This window comes from Symphalangus syndactylus, chromosome 16 (genome assembly GCF_028878055.3).
Source record: "Symphalangus syndactylus isolate Jambi chromosome 16, NHGRI_mSymSyn1-v2.1_pri, whole genome shotgun sequence".
Taxonomy (NCBI): Eukaryota; Metazoa; Chordata; class Mammalia; order Primates; family Hylobatidae; genus Symphalangus; species Symphalangus syndactylus.
In genome coordinates, this window is record NC_072438.2 from 16036479 (window position 1) to 16053919 (window position 17441).

Sequence of the window (17441 nt, forward strand, 5' to 3'; positions counted from 1 at the left end):
AATGTAAGGAGTAGCAACGGGTGCAGGAACCAGAACCAGCATGCCAGAGTTCCGGTCTCAGCTCTGCTCCTGGCAAGCTCTGCAACTGTAGCCAAGTTGCCTCATCTCTTGGAGTCTCAATTTCCTTGTGAGCAAATAGGGACAATGATAGTACTTAACTCGCAGTGTTGTTGTCAGAATGACAAGAGCTTTAAACTTATAAAACACTCAGCATAGAATCTGGCACAAAGGAAGCACCCAAGTAATGTAAATCATCATCATCATTATCAGAACATTTTATTAATTAGAAGAAAGAAGATAAATTAGATATGGTTGGGTAATAAACCACCCTAAAGCTCACTGGCTTAAAGCCACAACCATTTTATATATTCATGTATACACATTAGATGTAGATTGGCTCTGCAGGGTGGTTTTCTGCTGGTCTCACTTGGGTCATTCATCAGATAGTTCTTCTGGGGCTGAGTAGTCTAGGAGGGCTTTGTGTCTGGCCATTGGTGCTAGCCATCAGTTGACTGGTTTTTCAGCTAGAATGCTCATCTCTGCTCCATGTGTCCTCTTAGCCTCCAGAAACTAGCTCAGGTTTCTGCATATGGTGGTCTAAAGGCATGGTTCCATAAAAGGGAGCAGGAGCTTCAAGGTCTCTTGAGGCCCAGGCTCAAATCTCTCACAATGTCATTTCTGCATCTTTCTATTGGTCTAAGCATGTGGCAAGGCCAGTCCAGGGTGTGGAGAACTAGACTCCACCTCTAGCTGGGAGGGGCAGGGGAGTCACATTGCAAATGAATGTGCACACAGAGGTGGGAGGGATTCTTGCAACCAGCTTTGCAAACAGTCTTTTGCTGGCAGGAAATGACATTTTGAGGCCCTGATTACTTACCAGCCCTTCAACTTCCACAGATGTTATCCACATAGCAAAATGGTGAGGCGAGGACTTCACTGTCACCAGGAATACTATAATCAGGCCAAGTCTGCCAAGCCATTAAGGCATCTGAGATGGTGGGATTCAGGCTGCAGATCAGGGCCTGGGGGAAGGGCACCTGGGTTCTTTCTGTCAGTGAGAATTGCAGAATTCTAGGAAAACCATAACAGTATAATGAATTACAAATAAGAAGGAAGATTTCTACAAGTGTGTCAACTGAATGATGAGGTTCATACATTTGGAAAGGAGAGCTTTATTTCCCATAAAGGATTGCAGCCTGCAGGGTGGCCATTCTGGCAAGCTAGGGAGCATAACCTCTGGCCAGAAGCCAGAAACAGGCAATTCCAGTGAGGGACAAAGAGAACAGAAATTTATGCTGAATTGGGTGGCCAAATATACATATTTAATTAGCTATGGGAGGAGTCATGAATATTTATGAAAGGAGAAACATGCACATGTGCAATTGAGCTTCATGCTTTTGCATGGGACCCACGTTCAAAAATGGCAGCATTAGCATGATCTGAGGGTGTTTTCAGCCTTCTGACATCAAAAGGTGGGGCAGAGGATGCAAAAACCCTTTCCGCATATTGTTTGTAGACTGGCCAGAACCACTGCATGGTTGGTGGTTTCTTATCACTGCTGAAGCAGTGAGGACTAAAAGAGCCAAATCCTGGAGAAGGGAGATCTTCTGCCAGTCAGTGCTGCTCTCCTGCTGGGGTTTTCTACAGTCTGGGGACCGGGGACAGGGCTGAGGATCCAGGCCTGGTTCAGTGCAATGACCACTGATGGGGATGTAGAGACTTGAGGGGCTTCAAAGGCCAGGGTGGGTTTCTCCTCCAGACGTTTGCCACATTCCAAAGCTGTGCAGGGTGGGGAGTAGGAAATGGAATGAGAAAGCCTCTGAACAGCAGAGCAGAGTTTTCCATAGTCTAGATGCCCAGAAGAAAAGGATCAGTCTCAAGGCTCTGCCAGAGAAGCCGTCAGTGAGCACACTGGGCTCTCACCTGGCTGCTGTTGATATTTGACCCCATGGTGCCCTCAAAGCCAAGGGCGAGTTTCAAACAGAGAAGGACTTCTTGTGGTTTAGGAAGACCATTTTGGATCCTTGTGGAGAAAGGATTGAAAGAGATGGGAAACTAGTGGAGAGGGGACAGTGACAGAGGGTGTTGTCTGGTTGTGGAGACTGCTGTGTTCCCTTTCTTTCTTTCTTTCTTTCTTTCTTTCTTTCTTTCTTTCTTTCTTTCTTTCTCTCTCTCTCTCTCTCTCTCTTTCTTTCTTTCTTTTTTTTGACAGAGTTTCAGTCTCGTCGCCCAGGCTGGAGTGCAATGGTGCGATCTCGGCTCACTGCAACCTCCGCCTCCCAGGTTCAAGTGTTTCTCCGGCCTCAGCCACTGGAGTAGCTGGGATTACAGGTGCCCACCACCACGCCCAGCTAATTTTTGGTATTTTTAGTAGAGACAGGGCTTCACCATGTTGGCCAGGCTGGTCTTGAACTCCTGATCTCAGGTGATCCACCTGCCTTGGCTTCCCAAAGTGCTGGGATTACAGGCGTGAGCCACTGAGCCCTGCCCCCATTTCTTTCATAAATCAAAAAAGCAGAGAAGCATGAGCAGGCAGAGGAAGGCAAGCTCTTTGATGGAGACGTCATCTGTCACAGCAGCAAACTTGGGAGGATTAGGGGAAAGCAAAGGTGGAAAAGAGGCATCATTTGTCTTAAATTATATAAAAAAAAAGAAAAGAAAAGAAAAGAAAAAAAGAAAAGAAAACTGATATCATATTATGAAAGGAGTTTGATAGATTTGGAAATGGGAGAGAAAAATTTGTCTTGATTAGTGTGATATTAAGTAGAATTAAAACTGAGGACAGGTTAAAATTAAATTTAAAAAAGGTTATCTGAGACTTGGAGATGAATCAGCTCATCCATCTCATTTGAGGAACCTGAGGCCCAGGGAGAAAAAAATGGCCTGTTCAAGGGACCTAGTAAACTGATTACAAAACCACCCTAATATTGTTTCTTTTTTTTGTGTGTGTGTGTGTGATTTTATTTTATTTTATTTTATTTTATTTTTATTTATTTTTATTTTTATTATACTTTAGGTTTTAGGGTACATGTGCACAATGTGCAGGTTTGTTACATATGTATCCATGTGCCATGTTGATTTCCTGCACCCATTAACTCGTCATTTAGCATTAGGTATATCTCCTAATGTTGTCCCTCCCCCCTCCCCCAACCCCACAACAGTCCCCGGAGTGTGATGTTCCCCTTCCTGTGTCCATGAGTTCTCATTGTTCAGTTCCCACCTATGAGTGAGAACATGCGGTGTTTGGTTTTTTGTCCTTGTGATAGTTTACTGAGAATGATGTTTTCCAGTTTCATCCATGTCCCTACAAAGGACATGAACTCATCATTTTTTATGGCTGCATAGTATTCCATGGTGTATATGTGCCACATTTTCTTAATCCAGTCTATCGTTGTTGGACATTTGGGTTGGTTCCAAGTCTTTGCTATTGTGAATAGTGCCGCAATAAACATACGTGTGCATGTGTCTTTATAGCAGCATGATTTATAGTCCTTTGGGTATATACCCAGTAGTGGGATGGCTGGGTCAAATGGTATTTCTAGTTCTAGATCCCTGAGGAATCGCCACACCGACTTCCACAATGGTTGAACTAGTTTACAGTCCCACCAACAGTGTAAAAGTGTTCCTATTTCTCCACATCCTCTCCAGCACCTGTTGTTTCCTGATTTTTTAATGATGGCCATTCTAACTGGTGTGAGATGGTATCTCATTGTGGTTTTGATTTGCATTTCTCTGATGGCCAGTGATGATGAGCATTTCTTCATGTGTTTTTTGGCCGCATAATTGTCTTCTTTTGAGAAGTGTCTGTTCATGTTCTTTGCCCACTTTTTGATGGGGTTGTTTGTTTTTTTCTTGTAAATTTGTTTGAGTTCATTGTAGATTCTGGATATTAGCCCTTTTTCAGATGAGTAGGTTGCAAAAATTTTCTCCCATTCTGTAGGTTGCCTGTTGACTCTGATGGTAGTTTCTTTTGCTGTGCAGAAGCTCTTTAGTTTAATTAGATCCCATTTGTCAATTTTGGCTTTTGTTGCCATTGCTTTTGGTGTTTTAGACATGAAGTCCTTGCCCACGCCTATGTCCTGAATGGTATTGCCTAGGTTTTCTTGTAGGATTTTAATGGTTTTAGGTCTAACATGTAAGTCTTTAATCCATCTTGAATTAATTTTTGTATAAGGTATAAGGAAGGGATCCAGTTTCAGCTTTCTACATATGGCTAGCCAGTTTTCCCAGCACCGTTTATTAAATAGGGAATCCTTTCCCCATTTCTTGTTTTTGTCAGGTTTGTCAAAGATCAGATACTTGTAGATATGCGGCATCATTTCTGAGGGCTCTGTTCTGTTCCATTGATCTATGTCTCTGTTGTGGTACCAGTACCATGCTGTTTTGGTTACTGTAGCCTTGTAGTATAGTTTGAAGTCAGGTAGCGTGATGCCTCCAGCTTTGTTCTTTTGGCTTAGGATTGACTTGGTGATGCGGCTCTTTTTTGGTTCCATACGAACTTTAAAGTAGTTTTTTCCAATTCTGTGAAGAAAGTCATTGGTAGCTTGATGGGTATGGCATTGAATCTATAAATTACCTTGGGCAGTATGGCCATTTTCACGATATTGATTCTTCCAACCCATGAGCATGGAATGTTCTTCCATTTGTTTGTATCCTCTTTTATTTCATTGAGCAGTGGTTTGTAGTTCTCCTTGAAGAGGTCCTTCACATCCCTTGTAAGTTGGATTCCTAGGTATTTTATTCTCTTTGAAGCAATTGTGAATGGGAGTTCACTCATGATTTGGCTGTCTGTTTGTCTGTGATTGGTGTACAAGAATGCTTGTGATTTTTGTACATTGATTTTGTATCCTGAGACTTTGCTGAAGTTGCTAATCAGCTTAAGGAGATTTGGGGCTGAGACAGTGGGGTTTTCTAGGTATACAATCATGTCATCTGCAAACAGGGACAATTTGACTTCCTCTTTTCCTAATTGAATACCCTTTATTTCCTTCTCCTGCCTGATTGCTCTGGCCAGAACTTCCAGCACTATGTTGAATAGGAGCGGTGAGAGAGGGCATCCCTGTCTTGTGCCAGTTTTCAGAGGGAATGCTTCCAGTTTTTGCCCATTCAGTATGATATTGGCTGTGGGTTTGTCATAGATAGCTCTTATTATTTTGAGATACGTCCCATCAATACCTAATTTATTGAGAGTTTTTAGCATGAAGCGTTGTTGAATTTTGTCAAAGGCCTTTTCTGCATCTATTGAGATAATCATGTGGTTTTTGTCTTTGATTCTGTTTATATGCTGGATTACATTTATTGATTTGCATATGTTGAACCAGCCTTGCATCCCAGGGATGAAGCCCACTTGATTATGGTGGATAAGCTTTTTGATGTGCTGCTGGATTCTGTTTGCCAGTATTTTATTGAGGATTTTTGCATCAATGTTCATCAAGGATATTGGTCTGAAATTCTCTTTTTCGGTTTTGTCTCTGCCAGGCTTTGGTATCCAATGGTGGGAAGGCTTGTCTTTCCCCCTCCTAAGGCCGCCTCCTTAGATCAGAGGGCCCCTCCTGCTGTGACCCTTGGATCTTTGGGTCCTACTTGGCACATTGTAATAGTTAACTTGTTGGAGGGGGTTATTGAAGAGAGAGCCCCTTGGTGACAAAGACTGTATGATTCTCCTAATTCCTGTTATGGTCCCTTTGATCTATGAGTCACTTAGAAGGATACTTTTAAATTCTTAATATGTGGGGTTTTCCTTATTTTATTCTTATTATTTATGTTTTAATTCCATTGTAACCAGAGAATATGGTTCGTATAATTTCCATTTGTTTTACTTGTCAAGGCTTGCTCTATTTCCAATATTATAAATGCATTTGGCAAATGTCCCATGTATGTTTGAAAATATTACGTATTTGGTTACTACAATAATGTTTCTGACTTTATATATATGTCCATTACATGAAACTTCTTCATCGTGGTCTTCAAATTTTCTTTGTTTCCTCATTGGCACATTTGTTTGCTTGATCTGTCAAGTTCTGAAGAAGATGTGTTTAAATACCCAACTATGGCGATTCTCTTTCTAATTTTCTTAGTTTTTGCCTTATACGTTTTGAGGCTATATTATTAATATTTAGTGCTTATAAGTCTAGTATTTTTCTATTATACTATGAATCTTTGTTTTACAGTTAGGTAGTAACCTTTGTTATCTTTAATAATGCTTTGTGCTTTTGAGTCTATTTTGTTTAATGTCAATATGGCTATTCTGAGTTTCTTGGGCTAGTATTTGCTTGGTACACCTTTTCCCATTATTTTACAGTCAATCCTTCTCTGTCTTTATATTTTTAGTATGTCTCTAGTAACAGCATATAGCTGTATTTTAAATTTTTTAAGCTTAGAACAATCCTTGTCTTTTAAGTGGAAAGTTTAGTCCATTATAATGATTATGATAACTGATATATGTATATCAGAATATATATATTATAGCTGATAAATATATATATATATTTATCCATCATCTTATTGTGTGCTTACTGTTTACCCTGCCTTTGCTATGCTTCTAATTTTTCCCTTTTCTTGCTTTATATACAACTGATTAAGTTTTCTTTATTCTACTTTTCACCCTAGGTGTACATTATATTTCTATTATTTTAGTGGCTACCCTTTAATATTTCAGTGTGCATTCTCGGCTTGACATCTCTAACTTCCTCACACACAGAAAATCCTAAGAAGGCTTTAATTTTCATACCTCCCCTGGCATCTTTCATATTTCCCAGGAATATATTTTCACTCTATTTTTATACTTTTCACATTAGCCACTATTATTATTTTATATAGTTAATACTTTTTAGATTTACCAGTTTCTTTACTTGCCATCCTTTCTTGAATTTTTTTTTCTTTTGAGTTTAATTTGGTTCTCCCGGGAGCACATTCCTTACTAGTATTCTTTTAGCAAGGCATTTAGCAGTAAACACCTCTCAGTCTTTGCCTGAGAATGTCATTATTTTGTTTTTATGGTTAGGTGATCATTTAGCTGAATATAGAATTCTAGATTCTCTATTATTTCTTCTTGGTAATATGACAATGCTATTCCACTGTCTTCTGGCTTTCATGAAGAAGCCTGTTATTGGTGTAACTGCTATGTACTTTTAGGTAATCTATTTCTCTCTCTCTGGTTGCTTTTAGCATCTTCTATTTGTCGTTTTGATTCTGGAGTTCTGCTATAAGATAAATATTCATTTTTATCTTTCCTACTTGGGGTCCATGATTTCTGAATCTGAGAATTTGTATCTTTCAGCATTTCTGAAAAATTCTGTTATTATGTATTTGAATATTACACCTTAAACCCCTTGTCTTTTCTTTCCTTCTGAAATTCCTATTAACAGTTTTAGACTGACTCCATTTTTTCCTTTGTGGCTCATAACCTCTATATCTAACTTATATCTAACTCTGTCTTTTTTTTTTTTGAGATGGCATCTTGCCATTGTTGCCCAGGCTGGAGTGCAGTGGTGCGATCTCAGCTCACTGCAACCTTCACCTCCCGGGTTCAAGCAATTCTCCTGCATCAGCCTCCCGAGTAGCCAGGATTACAGGCACCCGCCACCACGCCTGGCTAATTTTTGTATTTTCAGTAGAGACAGGGTTTCACCATGTTGGCCAGGCTGGTCTCGAACTCCTGACCTCAGTTGATCCACCCGCCCAGGCCTCCCAAAGTGCTGCGATTACAGGCGTGAGCCACCACACCCATCCTCTTTCTGTCTTTCTAAGCTATATTCTAGGTAATTTCATTAGATAAATCCTGAAGCTCATTTTTTTTTTCCCCCTGCAGCATGAAGGCTCTGTAGCCAGACTGTTGGGGATTAAATCCAGGCCGTGTGATCTTTCCATACTTTAGTTTCATCATTTTTAAAGTGGGAGTTCCACCTACTACCAAAGTGGGTTCCTTCCACCCACCTACCAAAATAACCTAAAATTATTTTGAGGTTAAATAAGTCACTATAGATAAAGCTCTTAGAGTTGTACTGTCCCATCGTAAGTGCCATATCCAAGTTAGTTAGACATTACCTTAATTATGTTAAGAAGCCACTTTATGATCTCTATTCAATAGTTCTACTATTTGATGTTCTTGGGGGAACTTAACCTTCCTGACAAATACATCTTATGTCTTCATTCATAAAAGATTGTTTTCTTGGGTGTTTTGTAATGTTGGCCTCTGGGGCTTTTTTTTTTTTTTTTTTTTTGAGACAGAGTGTCACTCTGTCACCCAGGCTGGAGTACAATGGCACAATCTTGGCTCACTGCAACCTCCACCTCCTGGGTTCAAGCAATTCTCGCGCCTCAGCCTCTGGAGTAGCTGGGACTATAGGCGCCCGCCACCATGCCCAGCTAATTTTTGTATTTTTAGTGGTATGTTGGCCAGGCTGGTCTCGAACTCCTGACCTCGTGATCTGCCTGCCTTGCCTCCCAAAGTGCTGGGATTACAGGCGTGAGCCACCACACCCAGCCCTGGGGATTTATCTGCAGGAATCCTGTGCGTCTCAACGTCAGTCCCGAGTATATCACAGGCTCAAGGGAGTTCAACCCCAAATTCTCATGAGATATAGGACTATGGTTACATCTTCTTAAGGATGGCTTTTTTCTCCTCACCTAGAACTCAAGCCAGGACAAACTTCCTCTCTATCTTCTAATTCCCCCTGTTACTGAGGGGATAGCCCTCCAAGGCCCTTGGCTCAGTTCCAGCTCCTTGACTCTGTCTGTGTCCATGTCGAACTGCATCCCCTGGTTGACAGAGGCCAGGGCAGCCTTCCAGGAGTGGCAGTGGCACCATCGCTCATGTGGGTTTTCTTTTACTGACCTGTGAGATCTGCTCCTCCTGTAGAAGAAAAAATAAGGCCACCTTAACCACAGCAATCATGAACCTAGAGCTTCCTGTGTGCCAAGTGCTGTTCTAAGCAGTTTCCATATTTTAACTAATTTAGCCTTCATGACAACTGTATCTGCACACTATTAACCATGTTTTACAGCTGGAGAAACTGAAGCACAGAGCTGCTAAGTAACTTGCTTGGGGTCACCCAGCCAGAAATGTAAGGAGCTGGGATTTGAACCCAGGCAGTTTAGGGTCACATGTATGCGCTTAAGCCTATACCGGGCTGCCTCTCAGGCTATGGGAAGACACTGCCTGGATCCTGGCCCATGAAAGTGAGTACACGATAATAGCTACTGGCATTATTATTATAAATGCCATTATTATTGTTGTTGCTGTTTTTATTTACAAGTAAACCCTGGTTCCAGGCTTCAGGAGCTCATGGGCCAGGGCAGCCAGACAAACATGGAAGGGAGGCTTGTGCTCCAGCCTGGCTATGGCAAGGGTGCAGGGCCTGTAGCTGGCCTGGGGCAGGTGGTTTGGAGCTGAGGAAAAAGCATGGGTGAAGAACATGCCAGGGGTTAAGTGTGGCCGGGAGGAGGGTGCAGGGAGGAGTGGCAGGACACAGAAAAAAGGTAGACAGGGGCCAGACAGCAGAGGACACTTGCGCCAGACCAGCGAGCCTGGAGCTTCTCCTGCAGGGATGACAAGCCACACAAAGTCCTTTTATGGAGGAGTGGAGCTTGATTTACTTAAAATGCTAAACTCTGTGCTGAGTTTTCCAATGTAAGGAAGCTTGCAGAGGAATCTGCAGGCGATGCCGTCTGAGCAGGAAGAGAATAACGACAGCGAGGACCTGGAAAGGGCCAGCGTGTGTGGGCGGTCGTGGAGTTTCAGAGCAGCCGTGACTCCCGGGTCACCGCCAAACACCGTTCACCTCACCTTACCATGCAGCAGTCTATTCTCCACAGCCATCCAGTGAGCTGCTCACCCCTTCTTACAGATAAGGAGACCGAGGTGCAGGGAGGCGAAGTGAATTGCCAGGGGCTGTGTTGGAGTGGGAAGACGTCTGAGCCTGTGTCCTTAACCCTACACCACGCTGCTGCTCCAGTTTTAGAAGAAAAGAGTAGGGAGGTGGTTCTTGCTCACAGACACCCTTCTCTCTCTTCCTGCTTCTGATCTCCTCTCTGTCATCTCTTCCTTCCCTCTCCTCTTCCTGTCTCGTCCTCTCCTGACCTCCTCCTCCCACTCTTCTCCCCCACAGGTTTGTCACCAGGACCCACACATTGGCTTTTATTCTATCTGGGAAGGGACTTCACCATCCCTGGCTCACTCCCATGCCTCCCAGGGCTGCGTCAGTGCAGGTCTTGGGAACAGTGTCCTTCAAGGGGGTCTGGGCCAGAGGGGACCTTGCTATGTCCAGCCCATTTCCCATGGGCACCTGAGCTCCACAGGGAGGCATGATCGTAGTCAAAACAACTCCTGCTGAGCATGCCCCTTACCCCCAGCTCACTTAGTAGCAGACATTAGAGGGTCTGTGCTGGCCGAGTGCTGGAGTCGGGGACACGGGGATGAGCGACATAGCTCCAGCCCTCAGGGACTCCAGCCACATGAGCAGGTAACTGGTGTGGAGTCTGGTGTGTACCAGTGTGTGCTGGGAAAGCCCAGAGTCAGGGTCAGGGGTCAGCCCCACAGCAGACGGGGAATATGGGAGTAGGGACGGGAGGTGGAGGCAGGAGCTGCCATTCATAGAGGCTGGAGAAGTAGGAAAAGCCCCATCCCAAAGTTCTGTGAGTGGCAGACTCGGGACCGTGGATCTTTTCCCAGAATCAGTAGGGAGCCTTCCAGAGTTTCTAAGTGGGGTGGTAGTAAGCAAACACTGCACTTATGTTCCATGAAGCTAATTTTCAAAAGCACTCTTGACAAAGTGTTTTCACACGCATCCCAGCATCTGATCCTTCTTCCACCCTCTGTGAGAGACGAGGGCAGCTAAGACATCGCATGGAAGAGAAAATGCAGTGGCAGAGAGGAGGTTCACTGGGATTGCTTAGGATGCACCAGGCAGCACCAGGCTCCCGTCAGGGCTCTGGTGTCAGGGTCCTGATCCCTGGTGCTGGGAGCAACTCTTCTGAGGAGAAATTTGTTTACAAAAACTATAAGCCCGAGAGAAAATGATGGTCTTTAATATTAATGATAATATGGTTTCCGCCATTTATTGAGTGGCTGCTGTATGCCAGGAGCTGCACCACCATTATAAATGCACTATCTCATTTAAACCCTGTAACAATTTGTGAAGCTAACTAGTAATATTCTCCTCTGTGCAGAAGAAAACTGAAGTTCAAAAAATATACCTTCTATTTCTGCAGATCTGGGATCGAAATCCAGCTCTCTTGCTTTTTTAATACTGTAATGTGGGTGCAGTGGCTCACACCTGTTATCTCAGCACTTTGGGAGGCTGAGGTAAGAGAATTGCCTGAGCCCAAGAGTTCAAGTCCAGCCTGAGCAAGGCAGGGGGACTCCATCTCTATAAAAAATTAAAAAAATAAAAATTAGCTGGGCGTGGTGGCATGCACCTGTGGTTGCAGCTACTCAGGAGGCTGAGGCGGGAGGATCAATTGAGCCTGGGAGGTCGAGGCTGCAGTGAACTGTGATGGAGCCACGGCACTCCAGCCAGTCTCCAAAACAAACAAACACTGTCATGTTCCCACCACAGTCTGATGCCTTCCTTCTCCAGGTAGATGATCACCTGGTCACTTCAGGTTCAGGACCTGGGCACCTGGACAGCACCAGACAAGCTGTCCCCTGCCTGCCTCCCTCTTTGATGGCTGGATTCTTTAGGGAGCCCAGCCTTGCTGCTCATATGCGTGCTCCATAAATGGGCCAAGGAAAGAGTGTGCCAGAGTGGAAATGCAACACGCTTCTGCTCTCTTGGGCATTCAGCCAAGAACTGTGTGCATGGTTCACCTGCCTCTGAAGACAGCCGGCCAGTGGGTTTACACCTGGCAGGTTAGTAAGTTACACCTGCCTTTCTCACCTGAGAGGAGGGGCAGGAGGCCAAACATTGCATGGAAATTAGAGACAGTTGGCAGGGGCAGGGGCTGGGGGGCGTTGAGAAGAGCTTAGCGTTTCAGGGTCAGGTGACAACTCTCTGTAAATACTCACTCAGCTGGTGACATTGCCTATCTTCTCCTCTGCCCTTCTGTGTGGCTTGCACAATTCGGCTCCCCTTTCCAGCCTTGGCTTCCCCTTCTCTGTGTGCTCTGCTGATTTTCTGGAATCAATGAATAGAAGGAGGAAGTGACATTGAATGAGACAGTGACACCCCGGGGTGGTGATTTCTGTGTCAAAGCCTAAAGGAGAGCCTGGATCCACGGGGAAGATGGGCGGGAGGGGTGTGCAAACCTTAGGCTCCTCAGAAGCCTTCCTGGAGGAGGCAGAGCTGAACGAGAGGGATCCCCCTGCAGGGAGGGTGGAGTGGGCCTCCCCTTCAGACATCACAGGGGCTGCTGATGGCTGATGTGTGGAAGGACAGGAGGAAAACAGCCGCGCAGAGCCTGTGTTTGGAGCGTGGAAACATGGCAGGCTAGAAGTGCGGAGGGCAGGTTTCTAGTTCAGCTCGGCCTCGCCAGGGCTGCACGACCTTAGGGAAAATTGCTGTATATTTTTAAACTTCCTTTATCTCTTCTGTGAAATGAGAAGCCTCGTAAATCACTTTATCTTCGCACCTGAGAAACTGACAGTGAAAAGTTTTTGCAAACCATAAAGCGCTGTTCAAATGCAAAGATGTGTTCTTCCACATGGGAAACAAACACCGCTCATAGATTCCCTAACTGATACTTACAAGGTGTCCCTTGCACCTGTGCATCAGTGCTTGGGGGCCACCTCTTGGTTCTCTTTCCTTTGCCCTGAATACAAACCCCTGAGGTCACGGGAACACACCAGCCAAGTAGCCTGGACTTTGAGTCTGCAGAGACTCACTGCAGGGGGTGTTTTCAGCTCAGCCTCAGTCTTGGGGAGTTCCTTTTCGGCTGGGCCTGACAGAGGTGGATTCCAGTGACCTGAAGGATCCGGGACATGGCTCTTTCATCCTAGTCTCACTGAGACGGATTTAGGCACTCCCACTTTCATGTGAGCTTTGCCAGCTGGACCTGAACTGTTTGCTCATTTATGCACGAGGCGTTTGTGCACTCCTGGCCAGGACTGTCCCTCCCTTCTTTACTTCTTTATCCCTTTACCCCTTGCCTCTCCGCTTCCCACCACTCTTCTTCCTCTTATGTCTTTCAACATTTTGAGGAGCACCTGCCAGGCCCATGCTGTGCATCATGGACAGCAGAGGTGAATCTAAGCATGGTCCCTGTCTTCATGGTGCTCACATGCTCCCAGGGGAGACGGGCACTGGAGTTGAGTGCAACACTGTAAACCGTAACACGTATGTTTCACTCATGGAGGGGGATCCGGCTCTGGAGATAGCCAGAGGGTGATGAGCAGACCCACCCAGAGTGGGCGGGGCCCCAGCGGCACTTGCTCCACGCCTGCTCTATGCAGAGCTGCTACACACGTGCCCACAGTGAGACACGGGAGGCACCGCTCAGACACATTGATTAAAGTTATTGGCTCACGCTTGTAATCCCAGCACTTTGGGAGGCCGAGGCAGGTGGATCACGAGGTCAGGAGATCGAGACCACGGTGAAACCCCGTCTCTACTAAAAACACACAAAAAAATTAGCCGGGCGTGGTGGCGGGCGCCTGTAGTCCCAGCTACTCGGAGAGGCTGAGGCGGGAGAATGGCGTGAACCCAGGAGGCGGAGCTTGCCGTGAGCCAAGACTGCGCCACTGCACTCCAGCCTGGACGACAGAGCGAGACTCCGTCTCAAAAAAAAAAAAAAAAAAAGTTATTACAACTGTCTAGTGTTTCAAGATTCACAAAACCTGAACACTTTGATTCTTCTAACAACTTTATGAAGTGGTCAGCTGAACATAAGAAAGGGGTTCAAAAAAGTCTGGTGGTGGATTGAGCCAATATCAGAAGCTAGAGAGTCAGCCTGCAGGGATAGGAAGTCAAGCAAGGATGGGGGCCGGAAGTCAGGGTTAATCCCTATAGAGCTGTCCAAATAGCACCTGACACATAAAGACACTCAGTAGGTAATGTTACCTCTTATAATTGGTTGCTTTTTTCCAAAGAAATGGAAGGTGCCCAGAGACCATCCAATCTAACATTCTCGTTGAACAGAGGAGGAATCTGAGGCCTAGAGAGATGTCAACGGGAAGGCAGCCACAGGACACTGAGTCCAGGCTCCCCGATTCTCAGCACTGCACACCCACACTCCCCACCTTACGGAGCAGCCTCTGTCATGAGCCCAGTGTTTTCTCTATCAGAAACACCTGGTTGTGATCATGCCTGGAAGTATCACCTGCGTCCTGTTAGATACAGGAGCACAATTTAAAGGCCAAAAACATTCACGAGGATATAAACCTATCAAGTAAAAGCCACCTCTAACTTGGCATCTCTAGTAGAGCCCAGTAAAATTTGCTCACTGTGGGGTAGCTAATATGTAAAGCTGGTTATTGTCACAACACAGCTTAATGGTCTAGCATCTTCAACACTTAATTGCCCTTTATTAGATCATTGCAGAATGAGATAATTGGACCAATCTCTTGAACTTCTGACTCTCTCCTATTTATTTGGTGGTGCACACAGATGGGGAATTTCACAAGTGCCTTTTAGGGCTGGCGCTCACAGAGCTCTGGGCAGCCTGGAGTTCACTGCCACTCTATTTACTCAGGGCGTGCTTCATTCATAAAAGCTGCATTTCCTGGAGTTTCTCACTTTTATTTTTTCTGCTTATAAGAAGTAAATTGTAAATTTCCTTTCTCCTTTCCTTCTGTCCTTTTGTTTCCAGTACAAGTCCCTGTTATTAAAACACAATTCACTTCAGTCAGTTCTCGTTTATAAAAGTGCATATTTCATATTGAGCATAAAAGTCAAGGAAATTTAATGTTATTCCTAAAGGAGAATGTGCTCGCTTTTGCAAAAGAAAATGTAAATTCTGGCTACCTTGGTTGTTGGGTTTGGGATAAAGGAATATTTACATAACTTCCCGCCTTCGAACTGATGCAGATATGGGCTTGAAAAAAATGTCTGCCGACAGGCGCATCAGAGCCTGAAAAATATTCACACCTTTGAAAACTGACCAGTACTAGCTGCTCTGGGGGTTCTTGGTTGGTCATCGAGACACAGATCTAACTAACTGCAGGATTTATCATGGTGTGATTTATAATAGTGAGTTCTTAGAAACAATCTGAATGTCCAACTTCCTGGAAATGGGTGAGGAAGTGACATATTCACTCCATGAAATAGTGGCCTTTTCACATTTGTTCAGCACATTTTTATCGAATGCCTACTGTGGGTATCAGGGACAGTGTTAGGAGGTAGCTATGCAATGATGAGTGGGAAAATGATGCAGTTGTTAGCAATCACTGCTACAAAGATGATGCTTTGGGGAAATCTTAGAATGCAAAGTCAAAACCCCCCAGAAATGTTATTATCTCAATTTTGTTGAAAGCACACAAAACACTGGGAAGGTTGACTTATTTTTTGTTTTTATCTCTTTCTCCAAATATCTGTAAGGCACACATAAAACATCTCTAGTAGGGAAAAACAAGAAAGTTTTTAAAAAAGCATTTGACATGGTCATTTGGAGGTTCCCCTGTTAGGAATTGTGTCTGTATACCATAAGTCACTGCATCTTTGGAAGTGACAGGAGACGGTGCCGTCTGCAGTAGAATGCCTTCTGGCCCCAGGGAGATGTTTTCTCACTGGGAAGCATGCAGGATGTTCATGCCTTCAGCTCATCCCGGTGCCCATCCTTCTTCCTCCAGAGCCTCATGGGAAGTCACGACTTCTCCGTGCCTGTCCCTGTCAGCACACAGATCTGCCGGCTGGTTTCCATAAGCACTTGGTCAGAGCACACGAAGGTCTTTCATCATCTGCTCCACGAAGTCCCTTGGTGACCTGGAACCCAGCTGCTGCTGTCTGAGGTAGCTTCGGTGTGTGTGTGTGTGTGTGTGTGCACGTGTGTGTGTGTGTGTGTGTGTATGAGAGGGGAAGAGCAAGAGCTAGCCCATGAAAGGTTTTGTTTACAGTTTTTGCCTTTGACCTTATGAGATTACCTTGCAGTTTGTATTCCAGGATCCTGAGTATGGTAGACACTCAGTGAATAGAAAATGGATACTGTTTCCGAGTAATTTTGTGAAAGATTTTTATTTTTGCCGTAATGAGCGCTATCTGAATTAAATTTTCAGGTGTATTATGAACATTTACCCTTTATAGAGGACCATAAACATTATGTTCCTTAATACATTGCAAGTTCCACGCATTAATGTGAGCTCCGTATTTGCAGAGGCCTGCAGGAAGCCGTAACTGGTACTCAGGTGAGGGAGGCAGGCTTCCTGTGCAGTGGAGCTTGTCGACTCAGGACACATCAGTGGCAGGGCACATGGGGGTTCTGGGACCCCAGGGGAGGGACCCAGGCAGGTATTGGGGAGGGGATTGGCTGTGCATTTGAGGAAGGTTTCCTGGAGAAGGCCATGTCTTGGCTGAGGCATGAAGAATGGGTGTATTAGTCTGTTCTCACGCTGCTGTTAAAGATACTACCTGAGACTGGGTAACTTATAAAGGAAAGAGGTTTAATTGACTCATAGTTCCGCATGGCTGGGGAAGCCTCAGGAAACTTACAATCATGGCAGAAGGAGAAGGGGAAGCAAGGCACATCTTACATGGCTGTAGGAGAGAAAGAGAAAGAGAGAGAGACAGAGGGAGAGCAGGGTAAACTCCCACTTTCAAATCATCAGATCTCATGAGAACTCCCTCACTATCACCAGAACAGCATGGGGGAACCTCCCCCATGATCTAATCACCTCCTACTAGGTCCCTCCCTCAACACATGGGGTTTACAATTTGAGATGAGATTTGGGTGAGGACACAGAGCCAAGCCATGTCACTGGATAGGAGTCATCAAGCAGAGGGCAGAGACAGAAAGCAAGCGAGTAAGCTCCAGGCAGGGGGAACAAAGGGGCATGGGGGAGAGGTTAGAAAGACTGCAGGGAGTTGAGTGTGGTTGGAGAGGGGAGTGGTCAGTGTCAGAGATGGGCTGGAAAAGGAGCAAGGCCTGGAGGCTTTGCACACATGACCCTCTGAGCTGTTGCCATAAGACCTGCTTCTCAGCCCTGATTCCGCAGTCTCTCTTCCATGGCCTGTCCTTTGGCCTCCAGGCACAGCTAGCTCCAGGGCAGACTGCACCCACCAGTCATTCTCTGCCACCTCCATCTCTTGCTTTGTGGTCACCACCATCTGACAAGCATGCATCTGCTCCCTGTCTTCCCCTTCCACAGTAAGCATCGTAAAAGCAGGAACTTCCATGCATTTCACCAGAAACATGGGCACATGGAAAGCAGTCATAAAATATTTACTGATCGGATGAATGGTCAGTGAATGAATGAATATGGATGAGCTGCAGAGCCACTTTGGTTCCGCCTCAGGCCAGAGTTCAGGTTTCCTGTCGGTGTGGGAAACAGCTGGAAGGATGAGTGGTCATGC

At 45.1% G+C, this 17441-nt stretch overlaps 1 protein-coding gene across 2 annotated transcripts in view; it reads left to right on the forward strand.

Annotated features, from left to right (window-relative positions):
• Positions 1–17441, forward strand: part of C16H4orf50 (chromosome 16 C4orf50 homolog) — a 129996-nt gene that overhangs the window by 83287 nt on the left and 29268 nt on the right. For both annotated transcript variants that reach the window (XM_055245430.2, XM_063619720.1), the window contains one exon: positions 15725–15883. The gene's annotated coding sequence lies outside the window, so the exon portion shown is untranslated. The remainder of the gene's footprint in view (positions 1–15724; positions 15884–17441) is intronic.